This window comes from Stenella coeruleoalba (genome assembly GCF_951394435.1).
Source record: "Stenella coeruleoalba genome assembly, chromosome: 10".
Classification (NCBI taxonomy): domain Eukaryota; kingdom Metazoa; phylum Chordata; class Mammalia; order Artiodactyla; family Delphinidae; genus Stenella; species Stenella coeruleoalba.
The window spans coordinates 9,604,028-9,621,896 of NC_137156.1; the positions used below are offsets into that span (position 1 = coordinate 9,604,028).

Below are 17,869 nucleotides of genomic sequence, written 5' to 3' on the forward strand. Positions count from 1 at the left end.
GATTTTACGTTGTTTTGCCCATACTAAGCTTTTGAAATCAGTGCGTATTTCCCACTTAGAGCACCTGTCACTTTACACTATTGCTCAATAACCACATGTGGCTGGTGGCTACTGCAGTGGACGCCTGGAGTAGTGGGTGTGTGGGTGTGAAAGAGATCAGTGGTGAGAGAGAGAGAGAGAGCAGAGATGAGAGAGAGGAAGGCAGGAACCCGAAGACAAAGTGTAGCCAGGTTATGGAAATGGACGTGGCATGTTTAAGTAGGAGAATTATGTACCAGATCTGTAATTTACAAAGATCACAGTGTAGGAGGAGGTTTGCAAAAGACCATCGCTTAGGAGGCTCTCACAAATGATCTAGATAGACTATTGCTTCTCAAACTTTGATGAGCACACCGATAATCTGAGGGTCTTGTTAAAATGCAGATTCTGACTTTCTAGGTGTGAGGTGGAGGCCTGAGATTCTGCATTTCTCATAAGGTCCTACAAGATGCTGATCCCACTGGTCCATTAACTGCACTTTGAGTAGCAAGGATTGAGAATAAAAACTAAAAAATAGGACTTCCCTGGTGGCACAGTGGTTGAGAGTCCGCCTGCCAATGCAGGGGACACGGGTTCGTGCCCCGGTCCGGGAAGATCCCACATGCCGCGGAGCGTCTGGGCCCGTGAGCCATGGCCACTGAGCCTGCGCGTCCGGAGCCTGTGCTCCTCAACGGGAGAGGCCACAACAGTGAGAGGCCCTCGTACCGAAAAAAACCAAAAAAACCAAAAAAAACCCAAAAAAATAATGTAAAGGATTATTCTACTTAGAGAGAAGGGAGAAACCCTGGTTAATAATCAAAATGTAAACAAATGACACTAGTACTTTACAGTCCAGAACTAACTACTTAGCACTGGTCTCCTTCTGAAGTCACCCTTCCCGGGTAACTAGCTGTGTCAAGTAAGGTTGCGAATGACAACCATTATCTTGCATTTCAATTTTCTTAACCTTTCCAGGAAACTCATTAATTCATGTTAAAAGGATAAAGACATTCTGAGCACAAACGGCCTGTGATTTAATGCTCCTGGGGAAGAACATTTTGATTCACAGATGAGTTGGAAACCACGGGACTGCAACGAAATTGCCCAAGTAAAGGTGAAGCGTGATTAATGGCTGCTAATATCTGCTGTATGTAATGGGAGGTGGCGTGGCAGCAAAACTGGTACACTTTTCATTGTGTCCATATAGGTTAAGTAATTTGGGAGGTCAGTTGATCTATATGGAGAGTAACATCATGATTTTTGAAGTTTATTTTATATACGTTTTTATTCCTCCATTTTTAAAAGGGCAAAGTAAATTAGTCCACTGTGTTGACTTTTTTTAGGGGGGGTAAAAATGTGAGAATTTTCTTCAGGGAGAATTCTTGACAGAAAACTCGTCTTCCCTTAACCAGAACTTATATTTTAGGAAAATGAATCTTCAAGTTTATGAAGAAACATAAATTATTGTTTTCTTTTTTATTATTAGTATTGGGGTATAGTTGTTTTACAATGTTGTGTTAGTTTCTACTGTACAGCTAAGTGGAGTTCCCTGTTCTATACAGCAGGTTCTTATTAGTTATCTATTTTATACGTATTAGTGTAATTATTATTTTCAAAATTCATTAAAGATTTCCAAATGCTTCTTGGCCATTCTGTGAAGTTAAGTAAATAAAGAATTAATATTTTAAATTAGAAGAATTCCAACATATACGTCTGTTCCTTGGGAATCCGAAGATTTAAACTGTATCATTTACTTAAACTTTGCCAAGGCCAAAAAGCTGGTTTTCTTTTTCTCAAATAAGTTGAAAGACCTTGGGAAAGAAGGAAAAAACCCAGCATTTTGGGGATGTATGGGGTGGGGGGATTTCATTGGTATCATTTCTAAATACTTGCATTTTCTTTTACAATACTTTGAGTACCCTCTGACTCAAATAAGCATGTGTGCTTTTTGGTTTATAGCAACTATATAGAAAACTCAATTTGGATCAAAACAATTTGAGCAAGAAAGCATTTTCTTTTTCCCAGGACAAGCTGCTTGCAAGATTGCTTATGCCTGGGACTGTCTGTTATGTTGTTATCTCACGAGACCTGGTGCTCAGCACAGACTGAACTGGCAGCAGTGTCTACCCAGGTTGTATCTTTGATTTCTAGGTCAGATTCCCAGCATACGTGCTAGGCATGGGCACCCAAAGTTTCCACAAACATCTAAGGAGAGAAAAGAGGTGGGAGGAGTAGTTCAGCGTCAATGGAGGTAACATCATGGAAGAGACTTTCACGGGGCCTTATGGCACGTGAACAGCAGGACACTGCAAGGCTAGAGTCCACGGGCAGGTTGAAGCAGGAGCAGAAGGAGGCAACTAACATCTCTCTTTGCCTGTTGTATTCCAGATGCTGGGCTGGGCACTTCTAAAACATTCTCACATACTCTGCACACCAACACAGAAGAGCAGTTATTATCACTTCCGTTTTACGGAAGAGAAAATTGAGACACAGAAATACTAACTTACTCACTCAAGGGCACAGAGTTTTTCAGTGGAAGAACCAGAACTTAGGTTTGGTATATCAAACTCAGGAAAGCCTAGGAAAAGCCTAGCACTCTGTGTGTGTGTGTGTGTGTGTGTGTGTGTGTGAAAGAGAGAGAGAGAGAGATTTATAGGAAGGTGTCTAATGACAGAACTCCAGCTGGAGACAAGAGAATTGATCTTACAATACCTGAGACCCTCCAGGAGTAATGGAGATGGCTAGTCTAGGGTGTGCACAATAGATGCAGTGAGACAGATTGATGGGGTGAAAACCCGATGATAATTCACTAGTATCCAATACAAATGAATTTAGTTATAAAACAGAAATAGAGTCACAGATGTAGAAAGCAAATTTATGGTTACCAGGGGAGAAGGGGGAGGGATAAATTGAGAGACTGGGATTGACATATACACACTACTATATATAAAATAGATAACTAATAGGAACCTACTGTATAGCACAGGGAACTCTTCTCAGTACTCTGTAATGACCTATATGGGAAAAGAATCTAAAAAAGAGTGGATATATGTATATGTATAACTGAGTCACTTTGCTCTACAGCAGAAACTAACACCACATTGTAAATCAACTGTACTCCAATAAAAATTAAAATAATAATAATAATTCTGTAGCATCCAGTTTGCAAGCAGCTAAGGGGTAACTGGGTACTTCCACAAGCCCCTGGGAAAAGGGTGTTTAGCAGAGATGAACAACCAAAAACATACATTAATAGACTGCTATTGTGTAGTGATTTAAGAACGAGTACTTTCATTGAATTTTCAATCTGGTAACCAGTAAATTTGTCACCCACTGGCCCTTCGGTTAGATAATGGCAGTGGCTCTAACTATGGGACACATGAGCAAAAGGTAACTCATTCATTACTTCTCTCAATAAATAATTCTTTGAGCATCTTCTTCGTAATATTTTGGGGCTTGTAGACTAGAAGGAAAAGGGAATAAGCATTAATAATGCAAAATAACAATTTAATTGCTTTGATGGAGGAAATATCAAGGGCAGTGGGAGTGGAGGTCCAGGCAGGTGTAAGTTTTACTTGTCCCATGGCCAGTGGAGATGCTGTTCCGTTTCAGCCCGGCTATGGTCCCAATCCTTCCTTAGACTCCATTTTCCCTCCCTCACCACACTCCAGCCACACTGACCTTTTTGTCAACACATCAAGCTCATTCTTATCTTGGGGCTTTTCACCACCTGTTCTCTCTACCTGGGACTCTCCCTCCTTAGATGATCATAGGGAAATTAGATCTCAGCTCAAATGTCACTTCATCTAAAGATCTTTCCAGACGACCATATTTAAAGTAACCTCCCTCTACTCTCAGTTTTTATTACATTTTTATGATACCACCATTTAACATAATACCGTTTCTATTTGTTTCCATGATTCTTTTCTTGGGCTTCCCCCCCCCCCCTTCTCAAATGTGCACGTGTGCACACACACACACATACACACACACAACTATACAAGTGCCAGAAACAAGGTGTTTGGGTTAATTACTGTATCTGTCCTCTGTCTTCTGTGCCTGGCACTGTGTTTATTACAGAGTCACCAGTCAATGAACATTCATTGAATAAGTGAGAGAAGGAAAGAGGGAGGAAGGGAGAGGAGGAAGGAAGGAGAAGGAAGAGAAGCTTTCACTGAAGGGAACTGAGAGGTTTGAGTGGATGTTTTTTGAATAAAACAAGCAAAGGGGTAGGGGGAGAGCAGCCATATATAATGGATCTCAGTGTTATAATGATATAGACGAAGTGAAGTTTCTACCTCTGCCTGAGGTGGGAGGGACAACCTAGGAAAGAACTGATTTGAGATTCCAAAAGATTGATGTGATTCAAAAAGTTAGTGAATATTGGAAGGGCATTCTAGGCCTTCTTAACTCTTTTTTTTTTAAAGGTTTGTTTATTTATTCATTTATTTATGGCTGCGTTGGGTCTCAGTTGTGGCACGTTGGATCTTTCATTGCAGCGCACAGGCTTCTCTCTAGTTGTGCTGTGTGGGTTTTCTCTTCTGTAGCTGTGGCGCACGGGTTCCAGGGCGCGCGGGCTCTCTAGTTTGTGGCACTGTGGGCCCTAGTTGAGGAGCACAGTCTCAGTAGTTGTGGCGCGCGGGCTTAGTTGCCCTGCAGCATGTGGGATCTTAGTTTCCTGACCAGGGATCGAACCCGCGTCCCCTGCATTGGCAAGTGGATTCTTAACCACTGGACCACCAGGGAAGTCCCTCACTCCTTAACTCTTAAGTAAATAAAGCTTTATATCACAAATGACTTTGAGTAACAAATGACCAATTTAAAGCGAGTGCTTGGGTGACAGCACCAACTGTTTACTTCTCAAGGTTTTTCATAAAGAGCACACATCCTGCCTTTTAATTAAGGGAGTGGTGACTTGTCCTGTATACTTTGGATGGTCACCTAAAAGGTCAGAGTATCGCAAAGGAAAATTTTTTTATTTTATTTTATTTTATTTTTTTTGCGGTACGCGGGCCTCTCACTGCTGTGGCCTCTCCCGTTGCGGAGCACAGGCTCCGGACCTGCAGGCTCAGCGGCCATGGCTCACCGGCCCAGCCGCTCCGCGGCATGTGGGATCTTCGCGGACTGGGGCACAAACCCACGTCCCCTGCATCGGCAGGCGGACTCTCAAGCACTGCGCCACCAGGGAAGCCCAAGGAAAATGTTTTTAATTCTGGGCTAATTTTCAGAGCGTACCTTCGTACTATTATTTTTTGATGCATAATTAGCATATGTACCATGGTACAGTGTTTAGAACAAATTCATATGATTTCAAAATGTCAGCAGTTTATGGGCCTTCCCTGAATCTGTACGGTGGCAGTGGACAGTCTCTTTATTCTTTTATTCTGGTTGGTTCCTCTTTCCAAAAAAAATTCCACCAGTCCCACTCAAAAGAATATTCAGATTATTTCACTCTAAAATCGTTCTCCTTTCTTTCCTTCGTGAAGATCTCCAGGTAGCAACTTGAAGCATTTCATTGACTGAAGATTATGTCAAATTGTGAAAAGGCTGAGTGACACCTTCTAAATGTCATATTCTACCAGAGTTACTTTGGGAAAAGCAATATCCATTTTTAAATTTGACCTTTCTTGGGAACATGTTTGGTACATGTGATTCACTTCATTAAGGCATCTGCATAAAAGATTTATAAAAGGATCTCTACAAGAGTGATGTTTCATCATGATGCATGGAAAGGATGTTTTCCAAATGCTGGCGTGTGATGAAAGGTGAGGCCAAGCATTAAGCTGGAGCCAGCCACACTGTAGATGACACTCATTTGGAGAGAATTCACCTTCACATCTTTTCGTGTAATATCTCGTGTAATACCACCAAAATCAAAACACAGATGTAAATGGGACATCATTAGCTTTCAAAGCTAGAACCAGTTACTAGGTATACAAAATATCAGATTTTTTCATAATTATTTTTCTGGGTGAAAAATAACTGTGTTGTCTTCTTGCTATAATAAAAAAAGGCATCTCATGATGCTAGATGCCCTAATACCAATATTTGGTGGGATTCCACAGGAAGTGAAATTTCTTTTGGGAGTGGAAAAGAGACCCGTGAAGAAGGCACCTACATCTTGTACCTCAGATTCATTGCTAGAAACTGACATGTTACAAATTTATGATGTGTCAGTTATCTTGATGGTCCTGGCCAAGCTGTATGTCTGTGTAGTTAGACTTTCTGACCATCTAGTGTCAATGATTTCATCATCAGGTAACCTGAGTTTAATATGACCTTGAAAATAATAAAGGAAAAGGGATTTGGATAGAATGCTCATGGGCAAACTTTCGTCCCAGTGGCCATGTATACTCAAAGACATAGAAGAAAGGTAGCTGAAGATGATAATAATAGTAATAATAACTCAGAACTCATTATGCTCTCCTGCTATAGAGCATGGTATACTATTTTGCGGTTGACCAAAATTTTTCACATATGTTATTTCCTTTAATTTTTCCATCAACTCTGTGTGCAAGTTTTAAAATATTCTTCTTATTTCTATTTAATTGTTGAAAACATTAGTGCCAAAATAAATAAACCACAGACACAGCACTCGAACTCAGGTCTTCTGACCTTCAACCCCATGTTCATTCTATTCCTCCATCAAGAAGGAACAAAGAAGCAAGAAGCAGTGACAAAGAAAAAATTTCAACTCCTTAACTTGACCGTCTCCAGGCGGGATGTTTATTCTTTTCTTTGGTTAGAATGAGTTTTAGGGGCTATAAATCCCTGGAGTTAATTTTGTAAATCCATGGGTTATCATTCAATGCATGCAAGAGAAAAATCTCATAGTCTGGGCATCTCACCAAAAGGTTACAACCTAAGAAGAAGACTGTTGAGTGGGTAACACATTCAGGCATACTGACTTGACCCTTTTGGTATTTTGCTCAAACATTTCCTGGGCTCAAGAGAAACAAATTGATTTTGTCTTATTGTATGCCATTGTTTTTTCTCTTAAAGTCAACAGAGTGATTCCTAATTTTAATATGTGTAGTTCATTAGGGCAGTCGTAACGAAGAGAGGGAGTTTTGTTTTGTTTTTTTGCGGTACGCGGGCCTCTCACTGCTGTGGCCTCTCCCGTTGCGGAGCACAGGCTCCGGACGCGCAGGCTCAGCGGCCATGGCTCACGGGCCCAGCCGCTCCGCGGCATGTGGGATCTTCCCGGACCGGGGCACGAACCCGTGTCCCCTGCATCGGCAGGCGGACTCCCAACCACTGCGCCACCAGGGAAGCCCGAGAGGGAGTTTTTTGATCTAGAAAATATTGAGTTAAAGTTTAAAAGTCAATTTGAGTAATTCATTTCCCTGGGTCCCTTCCAGTTCTCAGTTTCTAAGCCGTGGATTGTGGCAGTAAATTTTTTAGTACAATAGTTTTAAAAAATTAGGTGAAACTACTGGCAAGATAATGCACAGTAATTATATATTGGAATACGTTAGGGCCTTTGAATTCTGTGTTCAAGATACTGAAGCTAACGACAAGTGTAACTGTGTGACTTAAATTAATAATTTGTACTGGTAAAGTAATTTGGAGAAAGATTTTGAGCATGTTAATATATTCTGATAATAGTCTAGAGGGGAGAATGTACAAAAGACTGAAAAGATGGGTACAGATGAATCCCGGGAAAACACAGTCTAATTTGGTGATAAAGCTCAGTTGTGCATGTCATGTTAGTGACATGGTCAGCATGGCCACAGGACTGATTGTCTAGGCTGCAGGATTGAGGCCACATGCCCTCTTGGACGAGATGTTGGCAGATTTCACCTATCCAGGAGCGTATGGCTTGGGCATTTCCTTCTCATAAGGAACGTAGGCAAAGGAGAACGAGTTCAGAATGAGGCCGCAAAAGGAATTATAGGGGTTCACACCTAAGAATAAAAATAAAAAAGAACAGGGTATCCTCTCTGCTTGGCGGACAGCTGTGCCAGGGCATGGATGGCAGAAGTGGAAGGAATTAATTGCAAAAAAGGAGCTAAGAAGTCCGTAGAAGTTTAGGAAGGAAGCATTTAGCAGAATCCTGGAATTTTAAAACTGTAAGGCATCTTAGAGTTCATCTGGAGATTTGGTTGGACTTAATGAGGCTAAATTAAGCTGGGCAAACTTGAGATCAAAAGCAAGAAAAACCTTCTGTGAATGAGAACTATTTAATAAAGCTTTATTGAGCGAAGTAGAAACTCTGCCGCAGTTCTTTCCCAATATCCCAGAATCCTAAAATATGAGATTCTTCTGCAACATTTAAGCCAATATCTTTACTTATACGAATCAAGAATTAAGCCCCTGAGAAGTTAATAAATTGTCAGATCTAACCTTTTGATATCCTAGTTTAGCATTACTTGTACCATATTGGTAGCCTCATGGGATTCAAATTAATGGACTTGCATAGAGACAACATAACTTCTAGTTTCTGGTGTGATTATCTAACCTCATATAACCCCTTGGATTCATATACCCCTTAAAATCATGGGAAAAATGAGCTATGTGTTATTTTATGTAATTATGGTAAAAGTTACGTAGCCAGTTAATGCCCAAGTTGATGAGTATTGATAGATACTAACTTCTACCTATACTTTTCTATTTCCAGCCTAACTTATTTACTAAAAGAAATAAATATTTTTAGTGCTCATTAGTTTATAGTCCTCATTAGCAATTTATGATAATGTAAAAGAAATAAGCAATCTTAGGAACAAAAAGTACAAAAGAATTAATCATTTTTATGTGCTGGCGAATGGAATACACAACTAAGCTAAAACAGAAGCAGAACAAGAAACAAATTTTAAAAAGGAGCAGTATTAGAGCTGACCTGCCTGATGCAGTGATTCTAGGAAATTTAGAAATCGTATACTTTGTTTCACTGAATCTACAATGCCATCAGTTGTAGGATGTACCATGATTTTCTCTGCCACCCGAAAGAAAACCAGTTAAACCATGATACAGTGCCTTTTAATCAGATCAATTATAAGATGCATCCTACTTTCTTAAGTGTTAAAATGTTTTTTTTAAACTATGTATAGTAAAATCAGTGAAATGTGATATCTTAAACTTGACCACAAAGGAACTGATTACCTCTCTAAACTTGATGACCTTCCCCATGGAAAGCCCCATCGCACCCGAGAGCTTCATCTCTACCATTTTATTCTGAGAGGAGAAGTTTTTAAAGTGACCACAAGTTTGGGGTATTTTTTTCCCTTTTTAAAAAGAAAATCAATTAACTCCATTCTCTGCTTTTGGGTGATAAGAGCGGCCAAATAAAAACCTTACGTGAAGAGGTCATATCTGCGGCATTTTTAGGGAGGAGGAGACATTCTATAATGTTATCAAGATGAGCACACATGTTAAAATATCAGGCTGCCCGTTCAAAGCTTGTGTATTAAATTGTGATCTGTTGACAAGCTGCACTGTCTTATCTGTGCTCTGCTGAGCTTGACTCTGTTTGGTCCCATTGTTTGATCACTTCTCTGTGTGTTCTCTTATTTGAAAGTTGTATGTGTCAACACGGCTGCACTCAGTAATTCACGGAACTCTGGAGCCAGGAGTGGAACCTAAGGGCTGGGAGGGCTGTGGCGGGATGTTCAGGGCTGGCCTGTCTTTCCCGTCTCTTCCCTTCCTCCCTCACACCTGCGCTGCTCACTCTGACCGGGCCCACCAACCTTCACAGGGAATTTATTCAAAAATGTTATCCTAATTTACATGGTTCTTGCTACAGAATTGGACAGTAGCAACAATCACTACTTCACATGCCATTCAGAATCTCACCCCTCTTGTCCTCAACATATGTATAGAAAAAGAATTTTTCTTTTTGGTTATACATGGATGGTTCGGGATTTGGCTTGTTAAGATTTTTTTGTAAAGTTTGGGTGTAAATCTATTGTTATCTTGTTAGCTAAGTCAGAAAATTTTATCTTGGAGGAAATGACTCATTTGTGCCTTGAAAATATCACACTTGGCATTCATCATTTACTGTGTTATATGGAAGTTATTTAACAGTGCTTTTGGGGGTGTCAAACTCTTCAACTTCTTTTTAAAATAAATCTCTTCTTAAATGATCTGGTCTGCTTGAGGTCAAAGGGCCTCAAATATTTCACTTTTCTAAAAGCATGAAACACTTGTGTCACTTGAAATTCTGGCTCACATTCTCTTAAAACAACCCTCTTCAGCCCTTCGAACCCTCCCCTTGGTCACCTCCTATTCATACCTCAGCCCCCACAATGTCATTCTCTGAAAGACACCGATAACTTACTAGTTGTCAGCGTGAATGGCCTCTCATTTGCTTCCCTCTGAGTTTTAGTAGCATTTGCCACTGTTGACTACAGTTGCATCCCTTGGCTTCATAACGCTGTGTTCTTCTCCATCTCCTGCTTCCCAAATCCCAAGTTCCCAATCTCCTATTCCCCTTACTAAATACATCTCCATGTTGTATATTAGTCCCAGTTCTCCCTATATATTTTCTTCATTAGCAATATTGTCCAGTCTCAAGGCTTTAGTACCAAATACACATCTTTTGAGTTCCCAGTCTGCATTTTGTAACCTACGTGGGCCTCCATCTTCTACATCTGTATGACTAAGTCTGCCGTCCTCTCTCTCGGATATGCTCCTGTTCTAGTCTCACGAGAGCAGCGTTGTCTTTGCTTTAAATCTAGAAGAAAGTTATAATGCCCCTTTTGCTTTCATGCCACATATTGTATCAATTACCAGTCAAGTAGGAGGCATTCGTGGCGTCTCTGATACCCCTTCCCTTCCTCTTCAGCCTCCAGATCCTAGTTCAGGCCCTTGTCCCCTGCCTTAGGGACTAAGCACCTCTCTGACTTCCTCCCTTTAAACCAACCCTACAAGCTTTTACTGGAACCCACTACTTTATAAAGAATGGCTCTCTCCTCAGTTATAAAATGGGAAATGGCCATACCTACCCCACGCTCAAAAACCTTCAGTGGTCCCTCCGAGCATTCAATGCCTTCTACTTTCTGACCTCAACTACCTGTATCTACTATGTCCCACACTCCAGCTAGCGCAGATGATGCGTGACTCCCTGAATATATTCCACCTGGGCCATCCCTGTGCTTCTGCTTGTGGTCCTTCAAGTGTTGTGTCAGAAGCATCAGGAGCACCTGAGAACTTGTTAGAGATGCAGATTCTCAGGCCAACCTGTCACCTGCTGGATCGGAAACTCTGAAGGTAAAGCCAGCAATCTGTGCTTTAATATACCCTCCAGGTGATTCTAGTGTGTGCTAACATTTTCGAACATGAAATGCCTTTTCCTCCTCTCCCGGCTAAAATGTTCTCCATCTGTCGAAGACTGCTTAAATAGGACCTTTTCTATGAGGTTGTCTCTGATTCTCTGCTCTGCTCCCACAGCCACCTCTTGTGTCTTTCTCGTATCATTTTCAATGTCCTTCCTTGTTCGTCAGTCACATGCATACGTTCGATCTCCTCTGGTAGATTTCAAGCTCAAGGATAGGGAGCTTAGGTATGTGCCTCTGTGTGTGTGTGTTTTCTACTTTGCCTTGTCTTATTATTTTGTCATTTGTTTTCTATTTTTTAAAAATAGAATTGAAAGCAGTGAATAAAACTTTTCTAATTTGTGAGTGATGTAATCCACCAGAATCCAGAAGGTTATCAGGAGAAATGAAATACCACTTAAGGACTTCCCTGATGGCTCAGTGGTTAAGAATCTGCCTGCCAATGCAGGAGACATGGGCTTGAGCCCTGGTCCGGGAAGATCCCACATGCCATGGAGCAACTAAGCCTGCGAGCCACAACTACTGAGCCCGTGCGCCACAACTACTGAAGCCTGCGTGCCTACAGCCCGTGCTCTGTGAGAAGAGAAGGCACTGCAATGAGAAACCCGTGCGCCGCAACGAAAAGTAGCCCCCGCTCACCACAACTAGAGAAAGCCTGCACACAGCAACGAAGACCCAACACAGCCAAAAATAAATAAATACATTTATTTTGTAAAAAAAGAAATACCACTTAAAATTTGGCACAGTAGCTTTAATTTTCTAATAAAATAAACGCACTCTTTAACCTCATATGCTTATTCAACTGTGTCAGGCCTGTTTGATACTGTGGTATTGACTTCAGATCATTTGGACTGTTTGATCTCTGGAAAAAAATTCCACTGCACAGTATTATCAGAGAGACAAGAAGTTGTGTTTTCAGGATGTGCCTTATTCCACACAAAGCCCACAGCTACCGTTGCTGTTTTCACAATCGTTTTATCCAAAGGGGTGTCTGGAGACAAAGAACGTTTTCCCAGACATGCATGAAATTTAAATATTAAAACTAATACATCTAAATTAACCCAACTGACCTACATTTGTGATTCAAACTCTTATTCCATTTTGTTCAGTTCATATTTATTGATTCACTTAAAGTATTATTCAGTTATAAGACTAAGTCACTATGACTGTGCATGTATGATTAATATAAAATAATGTTTACAGGCCTAGGTAGGGAGAAGAATGGGTGGCGGAGGGAACAGAAACAGAAAAGGCCGAAGGGAGTAAGATCTAATGGTGTCACACAGGTGGTGGTAACCAGTCCATATCTTCTTTTTTTTAATATAAATTTAGTTATTTAATGTATTTTAGTTTTGGCTGCGTTGGGTCTTCGTTGTGGTGCACGGGCTTCTCACTGCGGTGGCTTCTCTTGTTGCAGAGCACGGGCTCCAGGCACATGGGCTTCAGTAGTTGCGGCACGTGGGCTCAGGAGTTGCAGCACACGGGCTTAGTTGCTCTACGGCACGTGGGATCCTCCGGGATCAGGGCTCGAACCCGTGTCCTCTGCATTGGCAGGCGGATTCCCAACCACTGCACCACCACCAGGGAAGCCCCCATTCCACATTTTCAGAAGTAGTCATAAACTGCTGAAAATCTTGCTTTGGTTTGTTTCTTTATTTGAGATTGGCTGGGCAGTTAATGTAGCGGCACAGTTGCTCTTCTAATGATTGATCAAAAAGAATTCAAGGTAATATCATCTCAGTTGTAGAGTATTTACTCTGTATCCAGCACTTCCAAAATGGCACTTTAATTCTTAAAAGCCCCAAGAAAGGAGAAACAACATCCCCATATGACAAATGAAGATGCCCAGGCGAAGGGAGGTTAAGACCCTCATGCCGGGTCTGCAGGCTGCACCCGGACTTCAACCTAAGCACTACTGTGACCCCCTTAAAAGATTAACTGCGGTCATGCTCAGCCTTCTTGTGCTTGCAGCCCTTTGGAATTCTAGACATGTTGGCCGTGCATTTAAAGCAATTCAGAGACTCAGAACAACTCAAGTCAACCCTAACTACGGAGTAAACTCCTCTCCAGTAAGCAATGGCTGAGTGTCCACGCAAGCAGCCTCAGCTGTCCTCCTCTTATCCATGAGTTGCTCCCCTCTGGGTCCTGTGGGTAGTGAATAGAGCTATGTGTGGTCCCCCCCCTCGCACTCGTAGATCCAAGACACTAGTCTCAGCGTTCCAGTGAGAGCACTTTTCTTCGACGCAGCTTGAAGTTGACTACACCTTTCCCCTCTACACTTTGTTATAGATCCTCTCAGCTCAAAACTGATCCTCAACACCGAGGGCTCCTGGAAGACATCATCTCACATCTTTTGAACGTTTATGTAATAGAATATAGAGGTTTGGTCTGTTATATAACAGAAATGTGGCTCACGGAATATTTTAACCGATGCTCATTGGATTTTTTAATGTCTTTTTAAAAACATGGCTTGTGCTATATACACCATGGTTTAATACTAGAAATTGTTTTTATAGAGTATTATTTAGTCAACAAATTTTATAAATCAGGTCTGCATTATACATTTGCACTAGTAATAGCTATAAATTCAATCTTTAGGATGATTCACATACTTACCATACATCAAATTCCCTGGGCAAAATGACTATCCTTAAAAAACACAGCCAGTAGGACATATATTTTCAGAACTGTGAATTTGTTTGCATGATAACTGCAATTACACTGTAGTTTTTAATCTAGCAATCAGATGACAAGTTGAGTAATTACCATTCCATACTTAACTATTTTTATGATGACTTTTTTTTTCAAAACAGCTGTTGTGGTTAAAAACACAAAGATTCTTATTTTTTCTTCCCATGCTACAGTATTTTGGCAAACAAATCTCTTTTTCTCAAAACATGAAGAGTCTGCTTCTTCAAGATGGTGTTGTAGCACATGTGTGCTCTCAGATTTTCCAGCGCTTAATTATCTTGTAAAGATGGGCTTTTTAAAAAAAACCTCACACAGTGCTTAGGACAGAGTGGGTACCCAATGAGTAGGTCATGAATGGATGAGTGAATGATTAATATTTGGATTATTTAACCGTATCTTTCTAAAAGCAATTGTGTATGTATGATAGTAACTAGAAAAGAAAAATCAGAATATTTATTGATGCCAGTTTCTTTTCTTCTCCCAGGCTGATGACCTTAAAGAGGTAGACAGTGTTTCTCTGGAGAATTTCAAACCAGGAGAGAGACTAGTGTGCATTGGATAGTTTGATTCTCCACAATAATAATAATTCACAATGTTAATTATTGTGTCAACCCATGGAAACACAAGGAACTGAGGAAAGATGGACAGTGGGTAGATGCAGGCTGTTGATCAGTGTGATTTCAGGTATTTCAGTTTGTCAGTAGACTGGTTAGAAGAGAGGCATGTGAAATCCTTACAAAGAACAGGCAGAAACTCTGATCAAAAATCTCACACCAGGGCTTCCCTGGTGGTGCAGTGGTTGAGAGTCCGCCTGCCGATGCAGGGGACACGGGTTTGTGCCCCAGCCCGGGAAGATCCCACATGCCGCGGAGCGGCTGGGCCCGTGAGCCATGGCCGCTGAGCCTGTGCGTCCGGAGCCTGTGCTCCGCAACGGGAGAGGCCACAGCAGTGAGAGGCTCGCATACAGCAAAAAAAAAAAAAAATCTCACACCAACACAGTCTTCCTAGTGAATCTGTCTTAAAATATTCATCCTTTATAAAGCCTTCAGTCATGTTCCACAGGCATAGCGTGTTGCTTCCACTCATCCCTGTGTCTTGCACTTACTTACATGTATCCTAGTACTTGTTACTCTGATCCCCCAAATATTTATGTGATGTTCTCCCAATAGCCTTGTGATAAGCTTTAATGGGTGAGACCATGTCTGAATAGTATTTTCATCCACTGTGTTTGGCATAATTTTGTTGCCCAGTGAAGTTTGTTGAATTGTTCGAGTGAGGGTAAATATATTAGATATTCACACTTCAACCTCAGTTATTTTACGGAGATTTACAGTTTACAAGTATAATCTTCAGAGATTGAATTTTCCATTTAGGCTACAGAATTGCTTCCATAATTTTAACAGGTTTGGTTTGGTTTGAATTTATATACCAGGTCATATTGGAAGCAGGGATCTCACTGTAGAATTCTGCTTTTCCTATTTGGGGGAATTTCTTCTTATTTTCTCTGCGACATCTCAAAGTAGAGTTCAGTACCAAGTCCTGACCCACCTAATGAGTCAAAATATTCATGACAAGCAGGTAACTCTTCCATTATACCTTTGTGTTTTAACAAAACGTATTTTCTTACCCATATAGTTCCAGACATGACATAAAAATGATTCATTGTAATCACGTGTGCAGAAACCAGTTTTTAGAGAGCTAATTGCTAATCTATACAACAGAATTCTTTATCAGTCTCTTAAATCTTAGTATTCTTCGGTCTTTGGGCACGTTTAAAAATATACTTTCAACTTTTAAAATGTTGATGAGAATAAATTTTTATAGCATTTCAGGAGGGCTATTCAGCAATACACATCAAAACCAATTTGCACTCACTTTGATCTAGCAATTCCACTCATGAAAATTTATCCTGATGTAATAATCGTGTAGGTGCCAAAGATGTAGCTATACAAATTTCATGGAATTGGGGTTATTAAAATAGTAAAAGTTAGAGACCATCATAGTATACAGGAAGAGTGGTTAACTACATAAAACTGGTACAATAGAAAACAAGGAAGATATTTTAAATGACATAGATTTTCATGAGATATGATCAAGGCTAAAGCATCAGGTTACAGAATTACACGAGCACAACCCCTTTTATAGAAAATAATACGTGGACAGAAAAAGGGGAAAGGATATCTATCAGTGTTGTCATCTCTCTAGGTGATAGAATGGTGATGACTTCTGCTGTCTTATTTGTACTTATCTGTATTTTCTAACTTTCTACAGTGAACAGGGATTGCTTTAGCAATAGGGAAAATAAAAGCTATCATTGATATTTACTTAGAGTCTTTCACATGAAAAGAAGGGAACCCCTCCCAGTGCAGGAATAGCCAATACTCCCCACCCAGGCAGGCACCACTCACCAATCTCGGCACTTTGCCCTGAGCAACCTTGATGAAACCCCAGTTTTTCTCCACACAATACTTCTGGCAGCCGTTATGCATTAACCCAAGTTGGCATGAGACGTGAAACCTATGTGCCAACTCTACTCAAAACAAAACAAAACTGTTCCCAAGAATTGAGATTGATTTTTTCATACAATGGAATGTTTTAATTTCTCCATTTGTATAAACTTCTCTTTCCTTCCAGAGAACTAATATAGACTAATCAAATGGTAGATGTGAAGACAGATGTCTTTCTTGGAGAAAAAAAAGAGAAAAGATGCTTTAAATAAGTGTTATAGTTCAATTGCTCTTACAAGATCAGATACAGATGGAAAGGCCTATGGCTTAGAACTTTTTCTCCATCCCTCCCCGCAAATATAAAGTTTATCAAACATTGTCTTTCGTGGGTAGCAAACCTTATGATTTGCTTATTCTTCTGACTAATGGTAAGAACAATAAATATAGTTTAAAATAATTCTTATCTTCTTGGTGTTCAAGTCCAAGGCCTCACCCTTGGAAAGACCCTAATACTAAAAGATGAAAATATGGAATAAATGAACTGGATTTACTTAAAACCTGTATCTAGACAGCCTACTTCCATCGCCTGGCTAGTCATATTTGCTTCTCAAGAATCCTCCTAAGTCTTATATAGATTTGGTTTTGAAGGCTGTGGAACAGAGCTAATCAAATGAAATCTGTCTGGGTTAAAAATGAAATGTTCCCTCGGATTATTTCTCTCTTCATAAGGTACACACATTTCAAAATCTAGGTATTTTAAACTCATTTTTTCTCACTGATAATTAATTTTTAAAAGAGGGCTAAAATTGCTCCCTAATTTGTGACAATTTAGCCTTGTTCCTGCATTATTTTTTTCCCTAAAATAATTCATAGTGCTTTTCCTAAAGACCTGACACCCGCTCCGTATCCCCGGGCATTTATAAAGATGCTGTCAGTGAATTTCATGTAAGACGGAATTTGTGTGAAGCTCCTTCATGTTTCAAGAAATGGGAATGCACTTGGATGCTCTCAGTGGATGGAGTTTCTGGTACAGATCCCTGAGAGGCGTCAGCAGCTGCAGAACTGGAAGGCTATTTCCTCTGTCAGGAGGTGACAATGGCTTCAATTCCAACGTCTTCTCCAGAGAGACCCAATAGTAACTGTCTTGGCGTGCCCTGCTTATACCTCTATGCTGTCGACTCTGCCTCTTTCACTAACTGCATCTTCTTCCCCCTCTACCTTCAGCTACCTCCTTGCTGCCTCCTTGCTACCTCTTTTCCCTGTTATGGTTTTTGCTTACTTCCTTCTCTCTGTGCTGCTTTGCTCCTGTCCCACTCTATTGTGTGCCCCTTCTCTCTGTGAGTCTCACTCAGACTCCTCAAGAAAGAGCACGTGTGGCTGTCCAGTCACCCTCGGGTAGCAGACAGAGAATTCCCATGAAGCAGCAGGCTTCTGAGGTTG

The 17,869-nt window shown here is 40.7% G+C and overlaps 1 protein-coding gene and 1 long non-coding RNA gene across 2 annotated transcripts in view; both read left to right on the forward strand.

Moving 5' to 3' along the window:
• Window positions 1–17,869, forward strand: part of PHACTR1 (phosphatase and actin regulator 1) — a gene marked incomplete at its 5' end in the record, with an annotated part of 543,658 nt that overhangs the window by 80,084 nt on the left and 445,705 nt on the right. The gene's annotated exons all lie outside the window — the stretch shown is intronic.
• On the forward strand, window positions 1,065–15,138 carry LOC307192602. The gene is made up of 3 exons (XR_013830141.1): window positions 1,065–1,132; window positions 2,044–2,149; window positions 14,467–15,138. It is a non-coding gene; the product is annotated as an uncharacterized lncRNA (long non-coding RNA).